Source organism: Protopterus annectens, chromosome 8.part0, assembly GCF_019279795.1.
Source record: "Protopterus annectens isolate FY-2018-M chromosome 8.part0, PAN1.0, whole genome shotgun sequence".
NCBI classification, from domain to species: domain Eukaryota; kingdom Metazoa; phylum Chordata; order Ceratodontiformes; family Protopteridae; genus Protopterus; species Protopterus annectens.
Window position 1 is genome coordinate 778,512,467 of NC_056741.1, and position 27,461 is coordinate 778,539,927.

At 39.3% G+C, this 27,461-nt stretch overlaps 1 protein-coding gene across 2 annotated transcripts in view; it reads right to left on the reverse strand.

Moving 5' to 3' along the window:
- Positions 1-27,461, reverse strand: part of DENND1B (DENN domain containing 1B) — a 3,525,330-nt gene that overhangs the window by 1,993,919 nt on the left and 1,503,950 nt on the right. The gene's annotated exons all lie outside the window — the stretch shown is intronic.

Genomic DNA, 27,461 nt, shown 5'->3' on the forward strand with positions numbered 1-27,461 from the left:
CAGTGAATAGTAGGGGGGGAGAGATTAAAGTCAGTAAGCTTAGTAAGTAGCTTGGAATGGGAGACAGTATTGAAAGCTTTGAAGAGGTTGAGAAAGAGGCAAGAGACAAAGAGGTTTTTGTCCCTGGCTTCAATAACAGTGTGAGTAAAGGATAGGAGGGCAGTGGAGGTGCTGTGGTGTGGCCTAAAGCCATGTTGAGTGGGGGTCAGAAGATTTTCATTAATAAGGTGAGTTAAAAGCTAATTGTGAATACAGTTTTCGAGGATTTTGCATACAGGAGATAAGATGGAAATGGGTCTGTATTTAGAGGGTTGAGTGGAGTTACCTCCTTTGTGAAGTGGAATGGTGTAGAAAGATTTCCAGATGTTGGGGACAGTAGACTCTTGGATAGCTCTATTTATTGGGTTTATATCACATAGTCGAAGTTACGTAACTTCGAACACGTAATGGTCGAACCATTGTGTTCGAAGTTACATAACTTCGACTACCTAAAAAAAATAAAACACAACGGACAACAAAATAAACTCTTGTAAGCAGGGGGGCAAGCCCCCCTGCACCCCCCACTACTTAAATATACCAACTCCAAGATAGCACTACATTGAAGTGAATGGAAACCTCCACCTATGGAGATTTCCATTCACACGCTCAAACTTTTACAAATTCGAACATATGGTCTCGACCATATGTGGTTCGAACTTGTAAAAGTTCGATGACGTGATGGGAACCCCTATTTATTAGGCTAGAGACAGAATAGGCTATGGAATGAGCAGAGAGTATAAGAAAGAGGGGAGGGAAGTTATCGGTAGAGGGAGAACAAGGTTTCAGTTTTAGCAGAAATTACTTTATGTAGGCTGTGGAGGCAAAGTTAAGAAAGAAAGTGGTTGTGTTGCATGTGTAGTGAGTGGTGTGAGGGTGGCTATGGCTTTGGGATGGTTGGGTACGTTTTTGAATAGATTCGATGAAGTGGGTATTAAGTAAGGTGGCAGTTTCTAAGAGAGAATTATTATGGTAGGAGTTGGGGGTGGTACATTGACCTGGATTTAAGATTTTATTGATGGTATGCCAGAATTTTTTCAGGTTAGACTTTTGGGAGAACTGGAGATTATAAAAATAAGTTTTCTTGTCTTTGTTAATTGCTGTTTTTGGTAGATTTCTTCGTTCTTTATTTTTTATAGGAATGTTGCCGATGTAGTTTTTAGACATTTTTTCCAGTTTTTGTCTCTTTCTTTCATGAGAGATAGGGTGTTTTTGGTGAGCCAAGGTGAGTAGCTGTCTTTGATTCTCACATTTTTTAGAGGAGATAAAGAGTCAAGTAAATTAAGAAAAATGCAATTAAAATGCAGAATGGCTTCATTAAGAGGGAGGTACTTAAGGAAGCCCAAGTTTATGGAGGTGAGGCTGTTATTGAAGGTTTCAGGATTGAAAGAAGAAAGCTTGTGACACTCTCCAAAATGGTGGAATTTAAGTATTTGGGAAGAGTAATGCTGGACTTGGATAGGAAAGTGGTAACTTGGGGATTTGGGCAGGGGTCTGGGGTCTTGATATAGGGTGGAGTCAGAGGTAAGAATTCAGTCTAAGATGGCACCTTGCGTACTGTTGTTGAAGCGGGTAAGAGTTGTGATAAGTTGATGGAAGCTGTGTAGGTTGATTTGAAGGGAGTAAGAGGTAGAGGATAGTTTTTGCCAGTCGATATTTACGTCACCTAGTAATAAGGTCTCATAAGAGATATTAATAGAAATCTATGCTAGAATAGATTCAAAGATGGGAATGTTGTTTCCAGGTGGGCTATAGACAGAGGCAATGGTCAATTTCTTATTGGGAATGAGGTGACAGTTTAAATGCAATGGTTCAGCTGGTTGAAAGTTAGGCAAAGATACTGGCAGAGGGGATAGGTTAAGGTGTTCAGAATACATAATTGCGACACTTCCATCTTTTTGATGGGTCTAGCTTGGCAATAGATGTTGTAGTGGGGATACAGTATTTTAGAGTTAGAAATATGTGGTTTTAGCCAAGTTTCAAACAGGGCCAGGATGTGTGGTGATTGCTGGGTGATCCAGGAGCATAGTTCTGTAACTTTATTGGGTAGACTTTGTATGTTAATAGCAAAGATAGAGAGATGTTTAGTGAGGCAGGTGTTGTTTGTGAATGAGTTAGATGTGCCTGGGTTGTGGTGGATGTCTCCAGATGACAGTAAATTGTTAGAAAAAGGGGAAGGTTTATTTGCATAAAGGTAAAAGCCATACTTCTCAGAGACCTGAAAAAAAAATTAAATATTACTACCTTGGCCATTTATTATGTTTTTGTAAAGACTGTAAATTATTTTATTTACCATGAGACAAGTGAACCTTTTTCTGTTTCACATGGAGCTTCAACTATCAAGTGTTTATATGCAATATTTTAATGTAAATGTCGCACATAGTTTTTATACATTATTTTTGTTAAAATGCTTCTAACAATGTTTCATTTATATTTGTTAAACACGTTAAATTTGCCATTTCAATACTGTGATTTGACAAAAAAGTATACTTACTGAGCAAGATATGTTTGCCACTACAAATATTTATTCTACTTCCGCCTTATTATACAGTTCTACAATTCCCACTAACATTCAGGTCACATCTGCACAGGCTGGAATGTAGGTACTATAAACAGTAAACTTTTCTGCCAATTTACCAAACAAAACATATCACTGAACAGTATTGCAAAAATACAGTTACAACCTCTTCTCGACTTAAACTAGTATATTATATCCTAAACAAACTAAATGCCCCTCATTAACATGTATTATGAAAACACAATCTAAGTTGGCTTTGTAGATCCATACATCCAAATCTATTACAGATCTCTAAGTCCCATAACAGATATGAAGACTCTTAGTATTCTGTATAAACAGTAAAATTATGGAGCTCCTTATCTTTAGATATTAGAACACTACAAAACAAAAATAATTTTCAACTAGATTGAAAAAGGATCTAGACATTACCTGGGCTTACACACTTACATGCTCTACTCTAACCAATATAAACGCTATATATCCATCACTGCATACACAATCAAACCCTCATTTATTAACCTTTTTTATATTTCATTACACTTTGTAATAGTTTTTTTAACGTCTTATGCAGTCCCTCTAACACACTGGCAATTAGTGCTATTATTTCTTGCTTTTTTCAAATTCATCCTCAATAATTACAAAAAAACTTTTATCAACATAATTTCATTTTGTACATTTGAAAATTTGTAACTAATGGTCATATAATCTCTCTTTACAATTAACTACTGCATTTGAACATTGTAAACATTTAAAAGAAAAGATTTAAAAAGATGTAAAGATTTAAAAGAAACACTATTTTAAGTGCATAATGTACATGCAGAGGTTGAATATTGATAAACTTTAATAGGAGAATTGTGTTATAAATTAATAATATGTACACTTCTGGCTTTTCTACCCAGCCCTCTATTAAAAAGGAGCTACTGCAGCTCATTTAGAGCAGCCCATTTAATACATGGAAAATAAATAACATAAAAAGGTTAAAACATCCCATCTCTTTCCACTTTGCTTAAATGAAGAATGGAAAATTGCTTTCAGAAAAATATATTAAAACTATATTAATACACCAGATATGTATGGTTCATTTCACACAATCCAAAAGACTTTTTAAACACTAGGATTTACAGTACCCTTTCCTTGCCTATGTATCATGTTAATCTTAATTTATAGCATGGGCCACACACAAACATAAGCAAATGAATGTTTCATAACAGAAGTGATCCAATACCGTTCAACCTCTTAGTGCAAGAAATCTGGACCAAGCCATCAATAAAGGGGGACAGAAGGCCAAAAATAAGGACACTTTAAATATTGCTCTTACAAACTTAGAAAACTGACAGAATAACAGGTTTTGCATTAGCATTACTTTTCTGAAGGGCATGAAGTCTGAAACTGAAATGTCTGTCATTATTTTCTGACTTCAATCCTCAATGATATACTAATCATTTCCCAGAAAACCACAACTTTATGAGAAGTAGACCAAAAATATGAGGCAAAAACCTGGACAGTCTGAGAAAATCTGTACAGTTGAAAGGTATGGAAGTGAACACAGTGAGGACAATTCAGAGGGTGCTGGAAGAGTGATGCAACTTATAAGTGAACACCACTGAGGTGTAGCTGAAAAGAGTGGGCAAGGTAAATAACATACAGATAATGACTCGTTTTACTACAATACTCTACAGTTACTCAACAGGCAGAGACAGACATCCGAAATAAAATTAAAACTTTATTATGAAAATGAAAAATTAAGAAAAATATAAGATGCCCATAAGACAGATTTTCTGATAGCAGCCCAAACACCAAACCAATGTCAGCCCACCAACACTGTCATATGCAGATGTAGATGAGCATGTGCCTTCTTTTGTATCAAATCAATTTTCCAGTAGTGGCAGGTAAGAAGGTTCCTGAATCTCTGAAGGTTAGGTCTCAGCAGATGCACAGACCACTATTCTCCTGACAACACAGTTCTCTAACACTGCTTAAGTAACCATTACTACTGCAACACATTTACAGATATCGGTCACTATAGCCCAAAACAGTTGCAATCTACTTTTCCTTAAGCTGGGGAAGAACTTGCATGACCGAGGAAGAATAACCCACCCAGTGACTATCAACACCAGACCTATGAAAGTGAATTTATTGGAATTCTCTTCAATAGCTACCTGCAGTGATGAAGATATGACGTTTTTCATGCAGGGGTAATCCACAGTTAAATGGTTCTTCCCAGATCTGAGAATCTGAAAAGTAACTGTACTACTTCCTGTTGCAAAACAGTGTAAAGAAAATGTCTTGCTTTCTAGTTTCAAAGACTGTAATGTTACAGCTCTTAATGGTAAATGTCCTGCCTATAGAGTGCTAAGATAATGATAATACAAACATGGATAAGGAAAGTTAAGGGCTGGGACTTCTAAGATGGCGGCACACTGATCAACAACTTAATTTCAGCACTCCCGGTGTGAAGAAAGAAACTGAGAAATAGGAGACACTAACAGTGCCAGCTTGATTAATATTCATTTACTGACTAGATGCCAGCAAAGAAGAAATATAAAGAACCTGAAAGAAATCAAACAGAAAAGGTAAATAGAAAAAATGGCTGGAAATAATCCTGCAGTTGTTAAGCACAATGCAGGTCAAGACTCAGCTTTGGTACAAGATGTGGCTTCTAGTAATTTACTGGAAAAAATACATCAATTGCACTCAGATGTGATTAAAATAAAGGAAACACTGAAGGAGTGTATAAACTCAAACACACTGGAAAAAAAGAAGCTTTAACAAGCTATTCAGATGCACTGACAAAAATGGGTAGTCCGCTGTCCTCGGTCGGGCCCGAATAAAAAAGTAAAAGGCCTGGCTGTCTCAAAGCTAAAAAAAAAAAACATCAGTACCAGCGTACAAAACAAAGCGCGCCGAAACATTACAATATTTACAATATTTACAACCCAACCACACAACCCGCTCTAACTACAGAGGAAGGAGGAGGGGTGGACTTGACTGCAGTGGATCTTCATCTTCTACATTTACATTTATGTAAAGTGGTACTATGTTCGGAGGATGGCAAAACTATAAAGCATTAGGCTGCCAAAATGCCCTGTAAATTGCAGTGGCAAAACCAGAAAAGCTGTAGAAGTGGCAGTAGCCCTAGTGGAATGTTGATGTACCACATGACAGTTGTGTTGTCTGTTAGAACCAACACCTGCCCTGGAAAGAAAAGAATCCTTGAAAGCTAATAATGCAAATTGGACTACTATCATCTATCCCTAGTTGTAATATTAATGTTGAAGTCTGGCTGGCCTGAGTCTTGTACCCACTTTCGAAACCCTTCATCCCCAAGCTTTTGCCAAAGAGCAATCTCTGCACATCTCAACTTCGCCTCTGGCCAGGTCTCAGGTCCCTTGTTTTGTTGACATTCCTGGGCCCAAGACAAACCAAAGTCCCAAGCAGGTCTAGGGATGGGTCTGTCGGCATCTTATATTCTTGGCAATTCATACCTTTGTAATGATGCTTTGAGAAATTTCCTGAAGGTCAATTGTGGCAGCAGCAATTGCAAGCACAGCAGAATGAGAGCAGAGGGAAGCCTAAAGTGTTGTCGAGTCAGCCTGGACTGATTGGACAATTGATGGAAGTAAATGGAAAGAAAGAAATTTGTTTGGTTCTATTGAAATACTTTGTGCAAAGCTCCATTCAAGCACTCACCCTAGCACATATTCTGGGCCTTCCACAGAGAAAAATAACATTCAAAACTTGAATACCCCAGGCAGACCCTCAAAAACCCAGGCATCTTAGCACTTTAGATGTGAAAGCTATCTTTCCTTGGGCCAGAATCAGGCAATGCGTCAAATAAGGATAGATCTGTATTCCTCTTAGCCTGAAGAAAGCCCCTGTATTCTATCAGGTACTGAAAACTGGATCACTCCAGTATCTGGGCCACAAGGCAAAATCATCTGCAGGATAAGAAGTCTGACCAGCACTTTGAATGACATGAGAGGCAGACAGCAAAAGATTTGATAGGAGAAGGCACCATCAGAATGAAAGAGGGCATAGATACTATGAAGATTATAGAAACCAATTTTTTGTCCAAGATTTTGAGAACAATGTGAGTGATAACTTTGGGAGAAGTACAGTTTATAGTTAAAGTTCTTTGTAGGATTTCTGAATAGGCCCCAGAATAAAATCCAATTCCCTTGAAATGGGAGGAATGCCCAATTTCCCTGGTAGGAGGCCCAGTATGGCCGAATAAATACCCTGTATCTGATTTGCTTGAGGAACATCAGTGTGTTTTGAAAGGAGGCAGATTGCTGAGATAGGTGAGAAGCTAGGCCGGTGGGAGGAAGAGGGGCACCCATATGGGTGTATTGATTCTTGTTTGTATTGTTAGAACCAACACCTGCCTTCTTGGGTAATCAGAGAAGCAACATAGAGGCAAGAAGGACTGCCTTCCTGAAAGGGTTGATATGTAGATGTTGGAAGCAATTCACAAGAAGATGTTGGGCCTTGAATTCTGCAGGGGTTGCCCCTGCCCTCTTGCCTGCAGGTGCATCTGAGGTCTGAAGAACTTCCTACTAAACTTTGGAGGCTGTACTTGCAAAAAAATCTTTAGCTGCCATGGACTTAGCCTTGTCTTCTTTTTTTTTCAAGACTGACTCCACAGGTGAACCAAAAACAAACTAGAGGAGCATCCCAAATCCAAAATCCTTGTCTTAACATGGTCAAATGGTCAGATAGAACTGAACCAGTGGCAGCCACCTAGGCGAGGCCCTGTACAGCATCAAAACCACATATAAAGAATGCTTACCCACCTGCTCTGAAACATGCACCAAAAACTTGTAACTCTTTACACACTCTTCCTTGGCCACCACAGACTAGACTTCAGAGAAAAGAAGATAGTTTTGATATTTCAACATATATGAAACTAAAATCAAAGCCCTCATAGCTAGGGTAGAAAGATAGATGACTTTCTTTTCATCTTCCCATCTAGCTCTGGCCTCTTTATCTGGAGGAACTTTTTTTTTACAACAGGGCCTTGACACCCTTTGGTCCCTGACTAACAGTTTCTAACAGTTTCTGGACTCTCCTAGGACTCTTATAAAGATATTTATGAGCCTCAATACCCCTGTAATAATAATCGGGAGAATAGCAGGGCAGGAGGAGGAATCAATCAAAGTGAAGCCTCTGCAAACACATCTTCCACAACATCAGGAGGCTAGGGGAGGGCCAAAGCTATAATAAAGGGGCAAAGCAAAAATCCTGAGCCCACTTAAATCCCTGTCCTCCAGAGAAAGACTTCCCCTGTCAAAAAAATGTCATGGAATGAAAAAATCCTCTCCCAACTCTGGCTCCACCCTAGGCCTCTTATCAGGAGGGGCAAAGAACCTCTAATCTAATAATCATCTTCTGCCATTTCTGCAAAAATCAGAGGATGAATTAAAGAAAAGGCTGTCTGAGTATGAGTGATAGAGTAAAAAAAAACAGAGCACACAGAGAAAACCTGAGATTTTCTGCTGTACCCAAGAAATTGGAAGGAAAGGACTGTATTAATTTTATGAAAGCACAAATAAGCAACTGGGCTGGTATTCCACAGCAAGATTTCTTAACTGAAATAACAGATCAAGTGCATGCTCCAAACCTGGCCATGAGAAAACTGCCAAGACCTATACTGGTAAAGATGCAATCAAATCACCAGAGAGAGTTGATCCTGGAAAAACTGTGGAAGAAGATAAAGGTATTAAAAATTGGAGACCATGGAAATGATTTACTGTACACCAGGCAGAAGAGCAGCAAATTTATCCCAGGGATCAGGGAACGTCAAGAAGTAACTGTGATATTTTGCCAATAGTTTTATTTTCTTCAAGTTCCATGTCCACTTACTTTTGAAATAGATGGATATCTGTCATTTTAAATTGGTTTGTCATAGCATCCAAAGAGTCGGCTGTGGTGGTGCCGCAGCTAGCGTCGTCGCCTCACAGCAAGAGGTTCTCCGGTTCGATTCTCGGCTTGAGCTCCTTACGTGCAGTCTCTTGCATGTCCTCTCTGCAGTTGACTGAGTTTTACAGACATGCAGTTAGGTGCATGTGTGTCTCTTCTGTAAAAGTTGGGAGCCAGGCTGGCAACTAGACACCATAAAAACACCACTGCCAATCAATCTGCGGGCCGGTGATCTGCTGTGGTGACCCCTAATCGGGAAAAGCCAAAAGACATTGCTTTGTCATAGCATGCAAAGTGTATGGAGGCTGAAGGCTTTCACCATTTGGTGTGTGGGCTGCTATCAGGCACCAGAAGTTGGATTATTGATGAGTGAGACTATGACACTGATCATGTCTGAAAAGCTCCTGTGGTTGTGTTCAGATACTCAGCTGATTAACACCATATATTTAGCTCCAGATGCTGACACTGCGGGATTATCAAGGAGATGGTGGCTGAACTTTTGCCTGAAAAGCTCCTAGGATTATGTTCAACTGATAAATACAGTACATTTGGCATGCCATCTATTGTTGATGGTGAGTGCCTAGAAGCTAAAACCTAATGTTTTAACTAAGATTTTCAGGACCTGTGATGTCAACAGGCTATTATTAACTTACACTCTGAAGGTGCTCTACTTTTACTATCTCTGTAAGTTACTGAGAATCAGTGGACTTAACAAAATGAAGTGAGCAGCAGTTGTGTGTTCTTGTGTAAGTGGAATATACAAAACTTTGTTTTTAAGGGAAAAAAGAACTAAACTTTGTGTACAAAAAAATGAGGGTGAATTTCTAATTTTGCAGTGCTCTTAAAATCAAGCATGCTTGTGAGTTACTGACCGAGTTTTCTAGACAGGAGTCCTACATTTTGTGCATCAGGGCTTGAATGAGTCTACTTCAGCTTTATTGATTCATCTATGCTGTGGACACTGCTATTAAGCTCATGGCTATTACCCTTGCTCGATTTCTTATGACTTATGCTACTAGAGTGTCTGTTAACTATGGATTCAATATTAGGACTTATATAATGCTGATGGAGTGGAGGTGCCTATTGTAAGTGCAACTACGAGATCTGTGTACTTCAACACCTCAGCTGATTAATGCCTTATTGCATGCAGTAACAAATGAGAGGAGTAAGAATGAGGTTGTGATACCTACGAGTCCTACCCTACTAGGAAGAACAATGACCCAGAGTAAGTGTATACAATTAGCAGGGGTATGCTATTTTATTGTGAATGTTTATCCTATTTTCTCTAGCTTTGGGCATCACAGTACCAGATGTCACAGTTCCGACAGGGAGTCAGAGTGGCCATGGAGTGTCCAATATCCCTCACATGGATTTCATTTTAACTTGCCTGCCAACTTGAAGGGTTGCAAGAATATAGACTACTTCTACCTTGATTCTGGAAGGTCAAGTCTTTGCATACATCTTTGACTGAAGGATTATGTTGCCTTTACCTTCAGCGGACTTAAATTTCCAGAGCTCTTTAAACAGTGGTTAGTAGTGTCGCTTCACAGTGCTAGATTCTCCAGTTCAGTTCTCATCTGGTATACCTTCTCTGTAGAGTCGGTATACTCTGTGTCCAAATGGACTTTTGCCGAGTGTTCTGTTTTCCTCCCAAATTCCAAAGTAGTATCTCCAAAAGGTTCACCTCATGCAGATTCTGTACTCTATGATTCATACACAGATTACACATACAGATGTGGTACTTTCATTTGCATACTTCTGCATACCTGGAATCTTTCAGGAATGCAGTCGTAACTTACAAGAATTGTGTATGGTCTCGATGATCAGAACTTCGATGTTCTGAACATTCGATGATTCAAAGTGCATCCATATATATATATATATCTATATCTATATATATATATATATATATATATATATATATACACACACACACATACACACATGTACATACACACACATACACACATACCAGCCCCCCCCCACAATTGTGGACTATTTATGAATACCAGTCAAAGTTAAATCAGCATTCAAATCTAAAACTAGTACTACATTGTAATATGCTAAAATGAAATCCCTCAACATAGGAGATAATTTTAATTTGATCAAACTAAGGAGCAGGAAGAAATATCACAAAGTAAGTATATAGAAGATAGACAAAACCTACACTGAAACCCATGCTTTCCTTAGAAAACAATAAAAAGTGAAATGTTTAGTGATTCTTATAATACAATAACATACGATGAATTTTAGAATCTTAAAACTACCACAAGTTTTTAAACAGGTGAATTTTTCTTAAGAAATTAAATAAAAACTTAGGATGCCATAAACATTATGAGGTTCCTCAAACTATGTAAATTTATGCCTGGGAGTGGGGGGCTTGGGGTATGATAAATGAGCACCTAGTACAAATTATTGCAATAATACATCACTCAACAAAATGGGGATGTTTTTGAGGGGGAAGTGTAAAACTAGAACAAGTTAAGCTGTTAATAGCTAATCCGAAGGAAGATGATGTTGAATGTGAAATGCATTTTTTTATCTCTTCCATCTGAACTAGACCATATGCAAGAGTTTAGGACTACATGCGTGTTTAGACAGATGTTTAGAAAGCCATTGAAGGAACTAAAGTACTTGTGGAATAGGCTGCAACCCTGTCTAGAAGTGGCTTATTATACTGAGTATGAAAAGTCAACTTGAGACAGCTACCTGGAAATGGTCTGTTTCGAAACTGGCGGTCTTTTCCTCCTACCTTTGTAGGAGACAAACAGCTAATCAGATTTCTTGAAGGTTTGAGCTTAGTCTAGGTAGTATCTGACTTGCCTATGGACAGCTGAAGTGTGAAGGATCTTTTATCTATTCTCTTATTTATAGGAAAGACAACTGAGAGATTGACGGTCTGGATTCAAGTAAATTCTGAGACCACATTAGGTATAAGGGTACAATCTGTTCTCAAAGAAATCCTACCCACTTAAAACAAGGTTGGGCTGACTCACCATAAGTGCTTATAACTCAGATATTCTCCTAGCAGATGTCAGAGAAATGAGTGAAACCCTCTTCTAAGTTAAGAACCTCAATTCAGCCTCAAGCTGTTTCAAGTAGAGACAAAGTAAGCTTCTCAAACTAAAAGCTCAGATCCCAAGGAGGAGCAACTTGTTTTCCTAGGTAGGTGAGTATGTAATATTCCTTAACATGACCATTATTAGGATCCAAGGGGAGACAAGCAGAAAAGGCAGGCAAATATACCATGATAGAAGATGTTTTAAGGCCACTGGACAGTCACTTGCATAAATTATCAAGACCTAGAGGCAACTGAGCAAGAACACGATCCTGGTACTTCGAGTAGCACCAAATAGAAAATTTTTTACTCTACCAAATATATGATTTGTACCTGCTGCAAGTCCTCAGAAAAAAGGTGGCAAAACATTTTCAAGAGAGTGTCATCTAGCAATTAGTTGAAGATTTTCCACACTGGAATGTACTGAATTCCCATATTGTATGAGTAACTTCAGTCTGTGGTGAAGATTGTAGTAACTATCCTTGGCCAGACTGAAAAAAAAGGGATAATCACTGTTGCTGTCGTCAAAAGAGAGTCGTCACCACCACAGATTTTGGACAGTCCTGCTACATTTTATTTAGAAGCATCCGGAAAATTAGCTGAAAGGGTAAAAAAGCATTCAGGGGCAGTCCCATCCACTGGAATGAGAAAGCATGGGTCTTCCAGACCTGCTTGCAAGGAGTTCTGGAGAACAATTTCTTTAGTTGTCTAGGAAAACAGATCTACTTGAGGTGCTTCCTACAGCTGGCTCAATTCTTGGAATAAGTCAGGATGAAGTTTCCATTTGTAGAGGTCCATGCTGGTCCTCCTGAGTTTGTCTACAATGAAGTTTTGCTCTGAAAGAATATATGAAGCAAAACAGTAAAAATTAGCTGAATTGCTACTTCACTGGCTATCGCAACAAGAAAGCACAGCAGGTAAAATTTGTGGTGTTGTCTGTGTACACTTGCAGAAGTCCTAGGAACCAGAGATAATTCCAGGCCTTCAAACCACTGATAACTGCTGACATCCCTTGGAAATTTATGTACTTCTGTCTGTCTAAAGAATCCCACAGAACTTGCACTTTTACCCCCTACTGAGACTGCTCTCCTCTTTGCATCTGTGGTGAATAGCTGGTGGGTAATCAGAAGGGAAAATGGAAGACCTGAATTACAAGCTATCTGGTCTACTCACCACCCAGTCTCCATCTTTACAAATTCCAGAACTGAAATATGAAAGGACAAGGGATGTAGATGCTGAATACAGACTTGATTTAAGGTAACATTGTATTTTCTTCATGTGTAGTCTGGCCATGGGAAGCATTAGCATCACTGATGCCATGCACTCCAGAATCCTGAGAAACTCCCTTGCAGATATCAGGTTTTGACTGGAGAAACCAAGTAAGAACTGCTGAAACATGTCTATTTTGTCTGGAGGAAGGAAGGCTGTTTCCAATGCAAAGTCTAAAAAACATCCCAGGAAAATCATTATTTCAGAAGGAATGAGAGAAGACCTCTGAAAAATTATTTGAAACCCCAGACTGATTAGAAGTTCCTGAACTGTTAAAGACTCCTGACAGTTGGAAAGAGGGGCTGCAAAGATAAGACAGTCACCCAAATAAGAAAAAAAATGTTAGAGCCAGGCATTTTGTGAATACCCTTGGTGCAGTGGAGAGTCTAAAGGGTAAAACAAAGAAATTATAATTTAACACCAGATACAGCAAATCTTAAGAAATGCCCAAAATGTTTGGAAATGTGAATGTGATGATAGGTGTACTTTACATCCAACTTTAAAAAACATCCCAGGAAAGTTTTAGAGGGGAATCAAAGGTACAACAGACTGATGAGAGAACATTCTGAAGTTTGGAATCTTGCCAAAAATCATCAGAAAAGAAACCACTGTAGTGGTATACAGAGTTAAAGCCCTGACCACGGCTCAGCCAACGCGGGTTCAGTTAGCAACTTGGGCAACTAACAGAGCAGTAGGGAAGGAATGGGCTTATTCATCCAAGGTGGGAGGGCAGCCAATGATACAATCCATATGGGGAGTTGCTCTCAGATGTAATTAATCAGCATGGGGAAAGGGAGTGGGTAGGTCATAAGAAACCCCCCTGTATGGAAGTACAGATGACCTTTGCCCCCAGAACACCCTCAGGATCCATGACCAGACCTAGCCTGGACACTGGGTACTGCAGGCCGAGCTGGTAAACATGAGGTCTGAGGGGACACACAAAAAAGGTTTAGAAAATAAAGACCCAGTGCAGTCTTCCAGGAACATCTGTTTTGGTAACTAAAAATTACTGAATAAAAACCTTTGTCTAAGAGATTTTGAATCAAAGGTTCTATGATCCCAGAGACAGCATCAGCATGTGGTACAAACTATGAATAAATAAGATAGATCTGGTATCCTGGACAAGAAGAAATCCCCTGGAAATGAGGAAGAGAGGGATTCCCATTACCAAGTATACCCCCATTGGATTACTTTCAGAACCCAGACATCTGATGGAGCAAGGGAAGACTAAGTTTCAGAGACATGGAAAAGTCACCAGGTCGGTGGGGGTGACTTGAAGATGTGATTAGTCATGCTGATTGTGAGGACTATCCATGACTTTTAGAGACTTTTTCTTTCTTTTTTGAGCCTCCTTTTGCTTTTTAAAACACTGACTGCTGGCTCTTTGTTGATTAAACTGCTTATTGCAAAATAGAGCAGAGGAGGAGGTGGGGAAATTACTATTTGGTCTAAAAAAAGGGGGGGGTGAAAAATCTGAGTCACTACTGAATCAGTTTACCCCTATTATCACACTTTTAAGCACTTCAGCTGCAGAATGGATAAATAGTTTTTTTATCTAAGGCAGCATTTAACATCTTAAGATTTAACATCATTAGGAAGATTCTGAGAGTGAAGGCAAGCAAAGCACATCAAAACTGATCCAGAAGCAGTAACTCTAGACGAAAAAATAGCATCATAACCACATTTTAAAATATGCTTATTCACCTGAAAAATAGCCATCATAGAAGCATTTAATTATTTATTTCATAGAAGGAAGGTTAACCATTAACTTCTGCATAATTTCAAAGAATAACAGTAAAATCATTTTAATGTATGAGCTTGACAGTTCAAAATTCTGAATGTTAAAATACTACAGGAATACATTTTCTTCCCCTACCTATACATTGCTTTCCCATCTCTGTCAGGAGTGGGGTTAGCAGCAGTAACCTGTTTAGCAGAAGCAGATTTGTATAGAGAAATAACTGATGGGTCTGCTTAAGAATTAGAGAACAGGTAATTATTTGCCTGGGTTACCTTGTACAACACGTCAAACTTCTTAGGAGCAGGAGGTTGACCATCAGATAAAGTAGAAACAGGAAGAAAACCATTCTCTAATGCCAGCAACATAGGAGGAATAGCTGCAACTTTTAGCATATCTGATCATAGCACAGTTTCTGTGCCACAGGACTTTCATTATGCTCTCAGTGAAAAACCTCTTTCATCTAAATAAATGTCAGCACAAGAAATATCTTGAGGAGAGATATCTGAAAACCTATATTCCTCAGAATCAGAATCCTCAGAATGATAAGACATACATGAACTACAACCATACTCCTGCAATGTCTGTTTGTCTGAATTAAATTCCCCATCAGAAAGAGATGGAACGCTATTCCTTTTCTTGCCTAAGAATCATAAGGCAATGAAAATGCACTACTAAGGTTCTTGGCAAATCCCAATAAATCACACTGTCAAACAACAACAGTGACTGGGAAGTCTCCTCAGTAAGCATACTTTCCCTAAAAAATGATTGACTCATACTAGACATATCGTTGTCAACTTTAACATCCCTATCCCCACTAAATGAAGACTCATCTGCCCCTTCCCCTGGCCTGGACAAAATCATCTCGCCCTTTTCCATGAAGGGCATCTGCAGATAATGTGGCTACCCCCAGTCTTTATTGGCTGTCATAGTTACACCGTGAAGACTGGGGAGAAAAAGATGGGTAATCTGAGGAACAACCAATCGCTACAGCAGAGTCACTCACCAGCAGCTGTGGAAGAATAGGAGCAACCTAACACACAAAGACTCTTTGACAACTTCTTTATTTTTGCAGGCTGGGGAAGTAAGGATCATGGAGAACAGACGTTGCTCCATAGGTAAGCCAAGGAACACACGTCAAAAGCTGATAGCAGATTCTGAACAAATCAGTGCATGTAAGGTAGAGAACAATTGGTTCTGAGGAAAGTAAACCAGAAGCACAGTATCCTGTTACAAACACACAAAACACTGAAGTACTGAATACAATTTTAATCAAAATAAAAACTTTCCTCACAAAATGTTCACACCAACATTTACATAATAAACTCTCTTAAAAATGAAATAACAATCCTACAATATTTTGTTTCCTAGCAAAACATGTCGGTTAGAAAAACAACCACAAGCTTTCCTCATAAAATGCGATTGGTAGGTCTTCCCCAATGGGGGACTTACCTGCCCAGCCTTGTAGTATCACAAGCCAACCAACAGTTCCATGGGGGCCCTTTTATGGAGCTCTTATCAAGGTCCTTACAGCTGGACTGCATAGAGGGTGTCCAAAGCTTTGTGAAGCTAGGCAGTCACTGGGGTTAGGACCCAATGTAGCTTAGGCTACAGCAATGGTGATCTATGTTTGAACACCTCTCTTTCTTTCTTTTTCTAGCCATTTTTTGAGTTCCTTACCATGTCATACCCAAAAGGGAACACTTACAATTGCTAAGATTTTGTCTTTCCTGAGTATTCCAGGGTGGTAATTTGTGCTTTACTAACACATTATGGATGGTACTGACAACATATTTATACATTATAGGTAAATTCATTCTGACAGCAGGCTTTTTCCTCAAGAGATTAACTTGTACAATATCTCTAAACCTGGTGTATTTCTTAAGCAGGCCATTTTCCAAGCTACTTCAAATTTAGGATTACTGGAGATATAAAAGCATTTAAAAGTAGAAGCCACATTGTATAATTCTGGATCAGAGATCCCTGACTCAGGTAAATTGTTTGGTAGAAATGATCAGTTCCAAGCTACCTGATGCTATCCCTGCAATCATATTTCATCTTTCACCTTTCTTTATATGGATAATCTTTGGGGAGAACAACTGCCTGTGAGATACACAAAATATGTGGCTGGATATACATCTGATTTTTTCTGAATGCATTGTTGGAAATCTAAGACTAAGACCCCCCCCCCCAAAAAAAAAAGAATTACTCATTTATTACAACCATTAGTTGGACATATGCCACAAAATTATTTCTACGTCCGAGGCCAGGTGAGCTCCCATGTATTTCAAATACTATGATTCCAAACATGAGAAAAATGAGGTAAAAGTTTACCAGGAAGGTGGAAATTAATTACAAAGGACCTTGCCTTCTCTTGATTTAATTTATAACCGGAGATCTGTCTAAAAAAGTTCAAACACTCAAACAACGGTTGTAACCAATGTTCTTGGTTCTCTGCATAATATAATATATCAGTGGTATATAGGGATAGTACATACTTGCTGTTGTCCTACACATGTTGAAGGGTTTGCGACAAAACTGAGCTTTATAACTAGTGGCTCTAAATAAAAGGGAAATCAAGATAGCAGACAAACAAGTAGGTACCAAGGCTCCCCTATTCTGAAATTCTTCAGACATGCATCTCCCATCTTTGTTCTCAAAGATGAACCTTTGTAGATCTATACTAGCAGTTTTATAAATTCTACAAGTAATCTAAAATTTCCTAAAATTTTAAACATAAAAATCCAATTTCACATGCTTAAATGCTTTTTCAGTGCCAAAACTCAAAATAAGCAAAGTACTTCTGTTATAGCTGACCCCCTCGACAGAAGTAAAGATTTAAAGATATTATCTAATGTTTGCCTACATTGTATAAGACCAGTTTGCTTATTAGGAATCAGCTGTGTCAACCAGGGTGTGATTTTGTAACTAATAATTATCATGAACAGTTTGTAATCAGTACTAATTATTGCAACTGGCCAACAAGAAAATGTTAACACCAGATTCTTATCTGGTTTCAAAATACAGTTTACCAGAGCAAATTTTCATGATTTCAATATTTTCTTATCTAATAAGATCTTATTTCATAAGGTTATAAAAGTTATGAACTGGCCCCTTAATTCTGTTACAAATTTCTAAATATAGACCATCTAAACCTAAAGATTGCTCAAGCTCACCTCTTTCCTTTTTTCAGGTGAGGCCAGTCAAAGCAGAGGCATGTGTCTCCATCAGTTATGGAAAATCTAGTCCTTAATAAAACTGGGAGAACTTCTCCCAGTTGATATTGCTGATCCAAATGACAGTCTAGCATAATAAGTTCTAATTTTGCCAATTATCCTATCAGGCTCTCCTTCCTGCCAATAGGAGGGTGGGTTAAATCTGAAGTTAACCCAAACATGGTCTATTGAATTAGAACAGCTGCTGAAGTCTTTTGTCTTTTTTAAAAATAAGACAAATGTCTCCGTTTTAAGCCTGAGTTGAATATTCTACATTTAATTCCACCCAGTGATCTAAATGGGAGGATAGCAGTAACAAAGAAGACTCCAAACTTCGGGTCTCCTTGTCTAGGTTTAAATGTCACAGATTTAATTTCATTTTGAGGTATTCTTATTTCCTCTTCTAAAGACCTTCTTTTATGGTCCACAAGTCCATTTAGTAAAGATTTCAAACTGTTCTTTAAAAATTCCAACTCCTCCAAATTCAGTTCCTACTTGAGTCAAAGACTTTGCTCACATGCTCTAGTTATCCAGTCCACAAAATCCCTTTCTTTTACAAAACAATAGGCCTATTTTTAAGGCATTCTGTACCATTAAAGAATGAGGTTGAAATGCTGAGGAGCACAGACTGGCAGAGAACTCCGCCTAGTTTCAAATGTCCATATCCTAATACATTCTCTTTTGAGACTAAAATTGTATCTATTTGAGGGTAATTTTAATTGATTTTAAAAGCAGGTATGCATATGTGGTCCCCCCTTCCACTGACCTACTAAATTATCTACATAAAGAAAGGGAAAAAACAATCTGGGTCCTGAATGCACCTCATTGCTGCTATTGAGTATATTCCAGTCTCCTGCAATAAATATGCATCCATCCCAAAAGGCTATCTAGTGTCTGTACACTAACATTGCTTCTTTTTGTGGTGGATCTTGTTGGAAGAGAGACCAACATAAATGCGAACTTATAGCCTGCTGGCTATCATTTGCATGTCGCATATCAAATGTTCATACGTGTATAGCAGGCTAACAACCACTTAGGTTCCTTATAAGCTTAGCCATGCAACCAAAATGTGACCCACAAATTTGATTTACATAGGTGTGATTTACTAACTGCCTCCATCCATCACAGATATGTGCCAAAGCAACTGTGAATTTCCAATTATCCATCCATTGGTCCAAGTTGCACTTAAATAGGGAGAGCGAAGAACTCTGCTTCACATAGATGGGGAGCATGTTCCAAAGAGTGGAAATTCTCTGAGAAACATCTCTCTCTCTCTCTCTCTCTCTCTCTCTCCAACATGTCCTACTTATGTTGCAAGTAAATTTTAGGTATTTTACTCTAGTAGTACTGATGCTGTACTTTTTGCAGATGTGCAAAAGTTTCATCAAAACAGGGTCTAGGGATGCACTGTATGCGAGGCAAAGATAACCTGTCAAATGTCTGTGCGATACTAATTAGAGACAGAGCTTTGAGGAGATCAGCATAGGATATTGTGTTTACTCCATTTTCTTTTTGTAAGGAATCTTTGTGGACATCCCAGCTACTGCATGAGCCAGGTGAGGTACATACTGAAGGGTGCATTATACTCTATGACAGGTCTGACGAGGGCCAAGCATAAAGATATTATGACCTTTCTAGACTTAGATGCCATGCCCTAGCCTATAAGATGAGCAACATAGAATGATTTTTCACTATCTTGGACAACAGTCTGTTAGCTCGTGCAGGGGGGGTTAAGGTGGCGAGCTGAAATTCCTAGAGTACAGGGTTTGTTTCTCCCAAACCTTGTTTGCTGTGTGACCTTGAGCAAGTCACTTAACGAGGCTCTGCTCCTGGGTCAACCCCAAAAAGGAACTGTGTCTAGTGGGCCTACCTGATTGATAAATAGGTATTATTCCTGACAGTTGGTGCAGAGGATTAAGGCTATGGTCTGTTACCAAGCTACTTCCTAAGGTATTGGGTTTTATTCCCTCAGCCTTCATTTGCCTACTGTATGACTTTGAGCAAGTCACTTAACCAGAAATTGCTTTGAGGCAACTGGGAATTTGGATTAGGCTCGTTAATGGCCTCCTGGACTGCATGACAAGTAACTACCTATAAATTTGATTTGGTAAGGAAGGGTTGGAATAATGGACAAGGTCTTTACCTCATAGGCAGAAGGTACACGGTTTTATTCTGATCTCAGGATATTGGCTAGACTTAAAATAGCCCTTCAAGCTTAACCTAATACGAAGCAATGAACCTATAAACAGGCTGGTCAAAAACTAAGTTACTATCTACACAGGTTCCCAAATCTCTGACAAATGAATAAACTTTGTTTCACTGATGACACATTTACCTGGGGTGGTAGAGTTCCCAAAAAGTACTCTAATATATTTCTTAGTATTGAGTTTTAAGCCACAATTTTGGCACCAAGAGTTTGTCTGTGTAAGACCTTCTTGAAGGATGGTCTCATCTTGGAGAGATTCACCGACTGCTCTCAGATTGCAATAATCTGGGAACTTGGTTAGCAAGAGGCCTTTGGCATTGGCTTTGATATCAGAGAAGCAGATAAGAGGAATGAGTCTAGCACATAGCCCTGGAGGACTCCACTAGTGACAGTCCTCTTTGTGGAGATGACCTCATTAATTCTAACCTCCTATCAGTGAGCCAGCTATCTATTCAGCATGTTATTAAGGAGTTTATAACTAGTCTCAGTTTGTTAACAATGTCTGCATGGGGTATTGTATCAAATGCTTTAGCCAGATCTAGGTAGGCAGTATGCACCATTTTCACCTCATCCATTGCCTTAGTGACATTTTCAAAGAAGTCCACCAGATTCAGTAAGCATGAATTTCCTTTGACAAAGCTAATCTGGGATGGAACCAGTTGTCTGGAGGCTTCACAGGTTAATAGGTTCACAGGTGTATACTAGGCTAATGCCCACTAGGGTCCTTATAATCTTAGCTGTGAAACACAAATGTGACCCACAAATTTGATTTACATAAGGGGCGATTTAATGACTGCATCTCTCCATCAGAGACACAAGTGCCAGACCTGAGATGAACTTCGGATTATCCATCCATTGGTCCAAGTTATGTTTAAATAGGGAGAAACTTTGCTTCACATGGATAGGAAGCCTGTCCAAAAGAATGGGAATTCTCTAAGAAACATATCTGTCTCTCCAACATGTCCTACTTATGTTGTTGTTTTTTTCTTTCGGCTTTTCCCGGTTAGGGGTCGCCACAGCGGAACTCCGGTCCGCTAATGATTGGCAGTCGATTTTTATGGTGCCGAGGTGTCAGCCCGACACCCAACCTTCAATGAAGGTACACCCATTCATGTATGCCTTTCGAATGCCACTCGATCGCAGGGAGGATATGCAGACTCCACACAGAAGGCGCTTCAACCGAGAATTGAATGGGAGAACCTCTTGCTGTAAGGTGACAATCCTACCACTGCACCTCCTACTTATGTCATAAGCAAAATTTAGGTCTTTTAGCCTAGTAGTTTTGATGCTCCTACATCCTTGTTGATAACTTCCATGATACTTCTTTCCATGGCTTTGCAAATAAGGCTAGTCAAACTAATGGGTCTGTTGAAGGTCCTCCATTATGAAGGGGAATGATGGTCACAGTCCTCTATTCATGTGGCACAAAAACTGTTTTAAGACTATAATTAAGCAATGACTCTAGGTGTCCTAATAAGTCATATTTTAGATGGCTGAAGAGGCATCCTGAGATGTTATCAGGCCCCAATGAGGCTGTGTTTTTGGTTTTAGCAAGCACAGCCGGTGCAGGCTCCCTAGTTATAGTTGGAGGGGTTATGTCTGACGGTATTTTTGGGGGGATGGTTGGGGGCTCAGATGGGGTAAAGTTGGAAATCAGTTTGTCCATTAGCAGGTTTGCTATATCACCAGGGTCTGTAAATGTAGCAGCATTAACCACTAGTTTAGCACATTGCTATCTGCTGCTCTTGAGGTTTCTGACATAGATAAATAAGGCCTTATAGTTATCTTTCACGTGGGAGGCTATCTTAACTTTGAAGTTGACTTTGCCTGACCTGATCAGCCCTCTTAGTTGCCTATTTAGTTTTAGAGAATTTTTATCTTTATGGGAATTACGCTTCCTGATTTTTGCCATAATTTTTCCCTTTCGTTGTATATTCTGTTTATTTTAGAATGCCACAAGGGTGTCCTGGGCTTACTTCTGATAGGTACAGCAGCCTCTGTGCAGCCATTGACATGGTTGTATAGAGTTTCTGAAAGCAATTTGGCATAGGCTGGTGTGTTCTTAGGGTTTGGAGGAGCATTACATTTTTACAAACCATCACTTAATAAAAAATAATCTGCCTTGGAATAGTTCCTAACTGTTACTGGTTTTAATGAGATTGCAGAGTGGATTTTGATTTCAAAAAAAGTCAGCTTTATGGTCAGATCTTACCAGGGAAGTTGAGAAATCATGGTGGGGTGGAGTACAGCACTGTCCCATATTTGTGAGCACAAAATCCAGTATATTGGAGCCTCCAGTAGGTGTATTCACTACTTGGTCAATGATGTTTGTATTTACAAGGTCCAGGGATCTCTGTGCCTGTAGATCTGAGGCTCTGTAGGATTCCCAGTCTATACAGTGGTAAATAAAGTCTCCCTTGAGTAGGGTGTTAGGTTGGATGGTGTCTCCAGTAGGTCTAAGTAGGCACTGTGAGCTTCTTTTGACATGGAGGGAGACCTATAGCTGGTTAGCATATAGTATGGAATTTTGTCTATGGTAATCTGCAAGTGGAGAAATTCTAGCATGTCACCATGTTTGTTCACTCTAGAGGTATGCATATTATTGATGTACATTGAGACATCTCCAACTTTATCCCTTTTCTGTGCAGCTGCTGATCTAAAAATATCAATCCTGTTTGTTAACTAGATTATCTTGGGAGATAACTGGACTCCCTCATGTATACCAAGATATAAACCCTTTCCCTTTTAAACCCACAATAAAAGGAATAAGAACATTTTTTCACAACCAAATTTTAATTCTTGTGCTTCTTGGCATCCAAATGGATCCCCTGCAGCAAGAAAGGAGATGTTTTTGCCTTTTAACATAAGTAAGGATTTTGACATTTGTAATGAACTAAGCCATTGCAATTCCATGAAAAAATGCCATAAGTCATATTTTAACTTTATTGGCAGAATTACTCTTTCAGAGAAAATGCTGTAAAAGCATACTAATACTGGTTGAGCTGCAGTACTTCTTCATACCTCTGGATTGAGCACTCAGTGTGCCCTCTCTATAGTAAGTTCCTGGTCCATGTCTACAAAATAAATTTAGCTCTTATATACAAGTGGAATTCTTTTCCCTTCTCTTTATCAGAGATTCAGAAGAAACAAAGATTTCTCTATAGTGCCCTAGCTTCAAGATCTTGGTGGTTAAGTTGCAATAACTAAGTTAGCACTTTGCTAGCAGTGACTCACTGTTGGTCCCATATCTCTTGGCCTAATTCTTGCAGACATCTGACTGCCAGGAAATGGCTTGCTCTAATTCAGTCACCTAGTCAGTCATTTAATCATTTAACTCTGCCAGCTGATTATTCATCTTTGTCAATGCTTGCATAATTATTTGAAATTTGTCAGACTCCAGCTGGCTTGATGGTGTGCTGGGCTGCATGCTCTCCATATTAACTACCACTGACTTATTTGCATCTTACCTGAGTGAAGGGGATCACATTGAATTGGTTGTCTTTTCATTTTTGCACCTTCTTTTCCAACTGGTCATGTGATAAAAATTTGTGTTTTGATTTTTTTTTTTTCTTTGCCACTTCTTAAATTATTTTTGTGTGACAGAAGAGTTTCTCTCACTTCAAATCCAAATAATTTCTGTTCTAAGATGCTGTTTGCATGAAATCACTCTAAAATCTGAACCGAAAGTCTTAAACTTATAATTCACAAAATAAGGAAAACTTTCTAATAACAAAAAAATGCATAATTATTTGAAATTTGTCAGACTCCAGCTGGCTTGATGGTGTGCTGGGCTGCATGCTCTCCATATTAACTACCACTGACTTATTTGCATCTTACCTGAGTGATGGTACTTTTATTAACAGGCACTATGAACTATAAATACATCATTAACATCTGTTGTGATCTTAAGAGAAAACTGTTAATTAATGGGTGGTTTAGGGAGGTTTTGTATAACAGAATGTTAAAGAATGGTTCCATACAGATGTTAAGCAGATTTGCAATTTTATTGGGATATTCTTTTTTTTTTTTTTTTTTTAAGAGAGTATTAACACAGAAAGGTAAAGTACAACATATTAAAGGTCAAAAAAAGATGTTGGAAAACAAGCATGGTCTAAAATGTGAAAAGAAAATATTGGCCTAACTTGTTAAATACTTTGGAAACATCAACAGAAAACGCAAACATTAAATCGGTGAGTTTGTGAATAGCTGCCAACACAGACTCTGACATGAACAACTGTATCTCAGTATGTCCTTCTTTGGTAAAACCAAACAGGGAAGGAAATAAAATCCAAGGAAAAAGCCTTTTCTAATCTATTTGCAAGTACAGATACAAACATTTTAATATCACAGCTAATGAGAACAATGGACCTTTAATTAGTAGGGCAATTAGTCCTGCTGATGTCAGGAGCTCAGCATCTTCTATAAAAAGCACAGAGGTATGAAATTGTTTTCCACTGTCTTTACTGCAGATTAGAAGAGAACTTACATTAACTCACAGCTGCTTGCAATGTAGCCATGTCTTTCAAAGCAAAGCAAAACAATTAGATCAGTCATAAAATCCTCCAAAGCTAGTTAAGAAAACAAAATCTCTACTGATTCTAGAGACAACCACAAAGCATTCTATAGCTATGTCAGGAATCTCAATGGCAACACGCAGATCTGCTCTGAGTTACAGCACAATGGCACTAAATATACAGAACCAAATGATATTGCCAACATCCTGGGGGATAGGTTCAGTGCTAACTTTACCCCCCTCTCACCCCATATAGGGCCCATATCTATACCGGAAGAATGCAAAGTTCCTGTAATCACAGCTGCACAGGTAAAAAAATACACTCTCCAAAGCCAAGAACACAGCACCCATGGGACCTGACAACATCCCAGGCTGTGTTCTACATGAAATACAGAACAAACTGGCACCCAACCTAACTCTTCTTCTTCTTTCGGCTTTTCCCGGTTAGGGGTCACCACAGCGGATCACCTGTCCGCTCAGGATTGGCAGTGGAGTTTTACAGTGTCAAGTTGCCAGCCCAGTGCCCAATCTTCCACAGAAGGCACACACATGCACGCACTCAAGCCTAGGGCCAATTTAGAGTGTCCAATCCACATACAGCATGTCTTTGGGATGTGGGAGGAAACCGGAGCACCTGGAGGAAACCCACCGACCACAGGGAGGACATGCAGACTCTGCACAGAAGGCACCCCAGCCAAGGATCGAACGGGAGAACCTCTTGCTGTGAGGCAGCAACGCTAACCACTGCACCACTGTGGCTGCCCTGGCACACACCTAAGTACCATGTTCAATCATAGCCTCACCTTAGGCTTTGTGCCCACTGAATGGCGCACTGCGACGGTTATCCCACTCCACAAAGGGGGAGCCACCACAGACCCTGGGAACTACCACCCCATTAGCCTGATGAGCCTGGTCTGCAAGGCTATGGAACGTATCATCATGGAACTTATAAACAATGACATTGGTAATCTCCAAACTCTGGATCCCACCCTGTTTGGGTTTGTAAAAGGCAGATCATGTCTCCTAAACCTGATAGACTTCTTTGAAGTGGTCACCAAAGTCGTAGATGAGGGTAAAGTGGTTCATACAGCCTATCTAGATCTTGCCAAGGCTTTCAACGCCATCCACCACTCTGGAATTATAGATACACATGCTAAACTAGGTATAAATCTCTATGTCACAAGATGGGTTGCCAACTGGCTCACTGACAGAACCCACACTGTGAAAGTAGCAGACCCCAAATCGGACTTCAGACCTAGTACAGGCTAACACAGAAGGTCTTTGGCTAATGAAGTTCGCAGATGACTGCAAACTAGGAGCCATAATCAAAACTCCTAACAATGTGGATATCCTACAAAAGGGCCTCACTGAGACAGATGCCTGGTGTCAAAACCATGGCCTCAAGCTCAATGCCAAAAAGTGTACTGTCATCCGTTTTGGTAAAAACAATGTACCCATGAACTACCACATAGGTGGTAGTCTACTTAACACCGAAAGTGTGATGAGACCTTGGGATACAGGTGGACAGTAGTCTCTTCTTTGATAATCACCTTACCATGGTAGTCAGGAAATCCTTTTACATGGCACACCTCATTATAAAACATTTCTCTTCCAGAAAAAAAAGAGGTCATTGTTCCCCTCTACTCATCACTCATTAGACCCATTATAGAGTACAACTCCCCTTTTCAGACAAGACATCTACAACAACTGGAAATGTCACAGAAATACCTCACAAAGAGGATTACCAGCCTCAAACAGATGCCCTACGCAGACCATCTCAAAAAACTCCAGCTTTACTCCATCAGATATCGCCTACTCAGAGGCGATCTCTGCCTAACATACAAAGCTATGTCAAACCCAAAGCTGTTGTACATGCTCCACTTAAAGAAATCCCAATCCCTCTGAGCTAAATGATCTAGGGACCTAAACCTTGTCACCACAGTAAAAAGAACATGCTGGAGGGATAGATTCCTGTCCCAGAGACTTCCCATACTCTGGAACAAACTACCTATCTATATCAAGCAAAGCTCCTCATTAGCACTCTTCAAGAAAAATCTTGATGATTGGATGGGAGATAGGAAATTCTCCCCGGGGATCAGTTCTGTGGCTCTGCTCGACAGGGGCACAGGAAAATAATTATCTTGGGTGGTGAAAGCCAGGGTACCTTTTTGGCTAGGCTTATATAGGCCCTAGGGCCAATAGCCTAGTACCTACCTATGAACCTATGAAAAGGCAGTTGTCACCTCTTCTGACAAATTTACACAGGCAAGGAAAACAACTGACATATGAAGTAAATGTGAAGAGTAAAAGCACAACACAAAGAGCAGACAAGATGTGGCAGAAGTGTATGAAAGACATGAGTCAAGGCAGTACAGCGGTTCCTGTCCAACACTTGGAAACACAACAGGAGAATATGGGCTTGACAAAATACACTACAACGCTTATTAAAAATATTAAGTGCATTAACAACATACCATGTTTCCTAAGAGTGTGCATTTGATGGTGAAAACAGATGATGAGCACACACTCTTGAATCTGTGCTGTGCCTTTTTTACTATTGTACAGTGGAAAATGCAAATTATGTTTAACATAGTGTGAATGGAACATCTTTGACAGACATTTTTGCTTCTTTCATTGGCACTGCATGTGGTGTTCATATTGGTCACCAAATAATTGTTCTCTAGTTCGACAATTGTGGAATTTACCAGAGGATGAAATACATATTAGTGGGTGGTTAGAAGACTGCCCCTTTTAGAAGTAAGCATTCATGAAGTATCTATGCACATCATTTCACAAAAAATGCTTACTTGGCAGACAGTAAAAAGGGGAACCATGTAAAGGTCAAAACATACACAGATAGGATTACTACTCTTTGGGTAGATGTGTCCCGTGAAAAAAGAAAAAAAAAACTAAAAAAAAGGCAAATATCTTGAGATTTTAGGATAAAAATTTTTCCTACGTTTTCTTTAATAGCTGCATAGAACAGTTA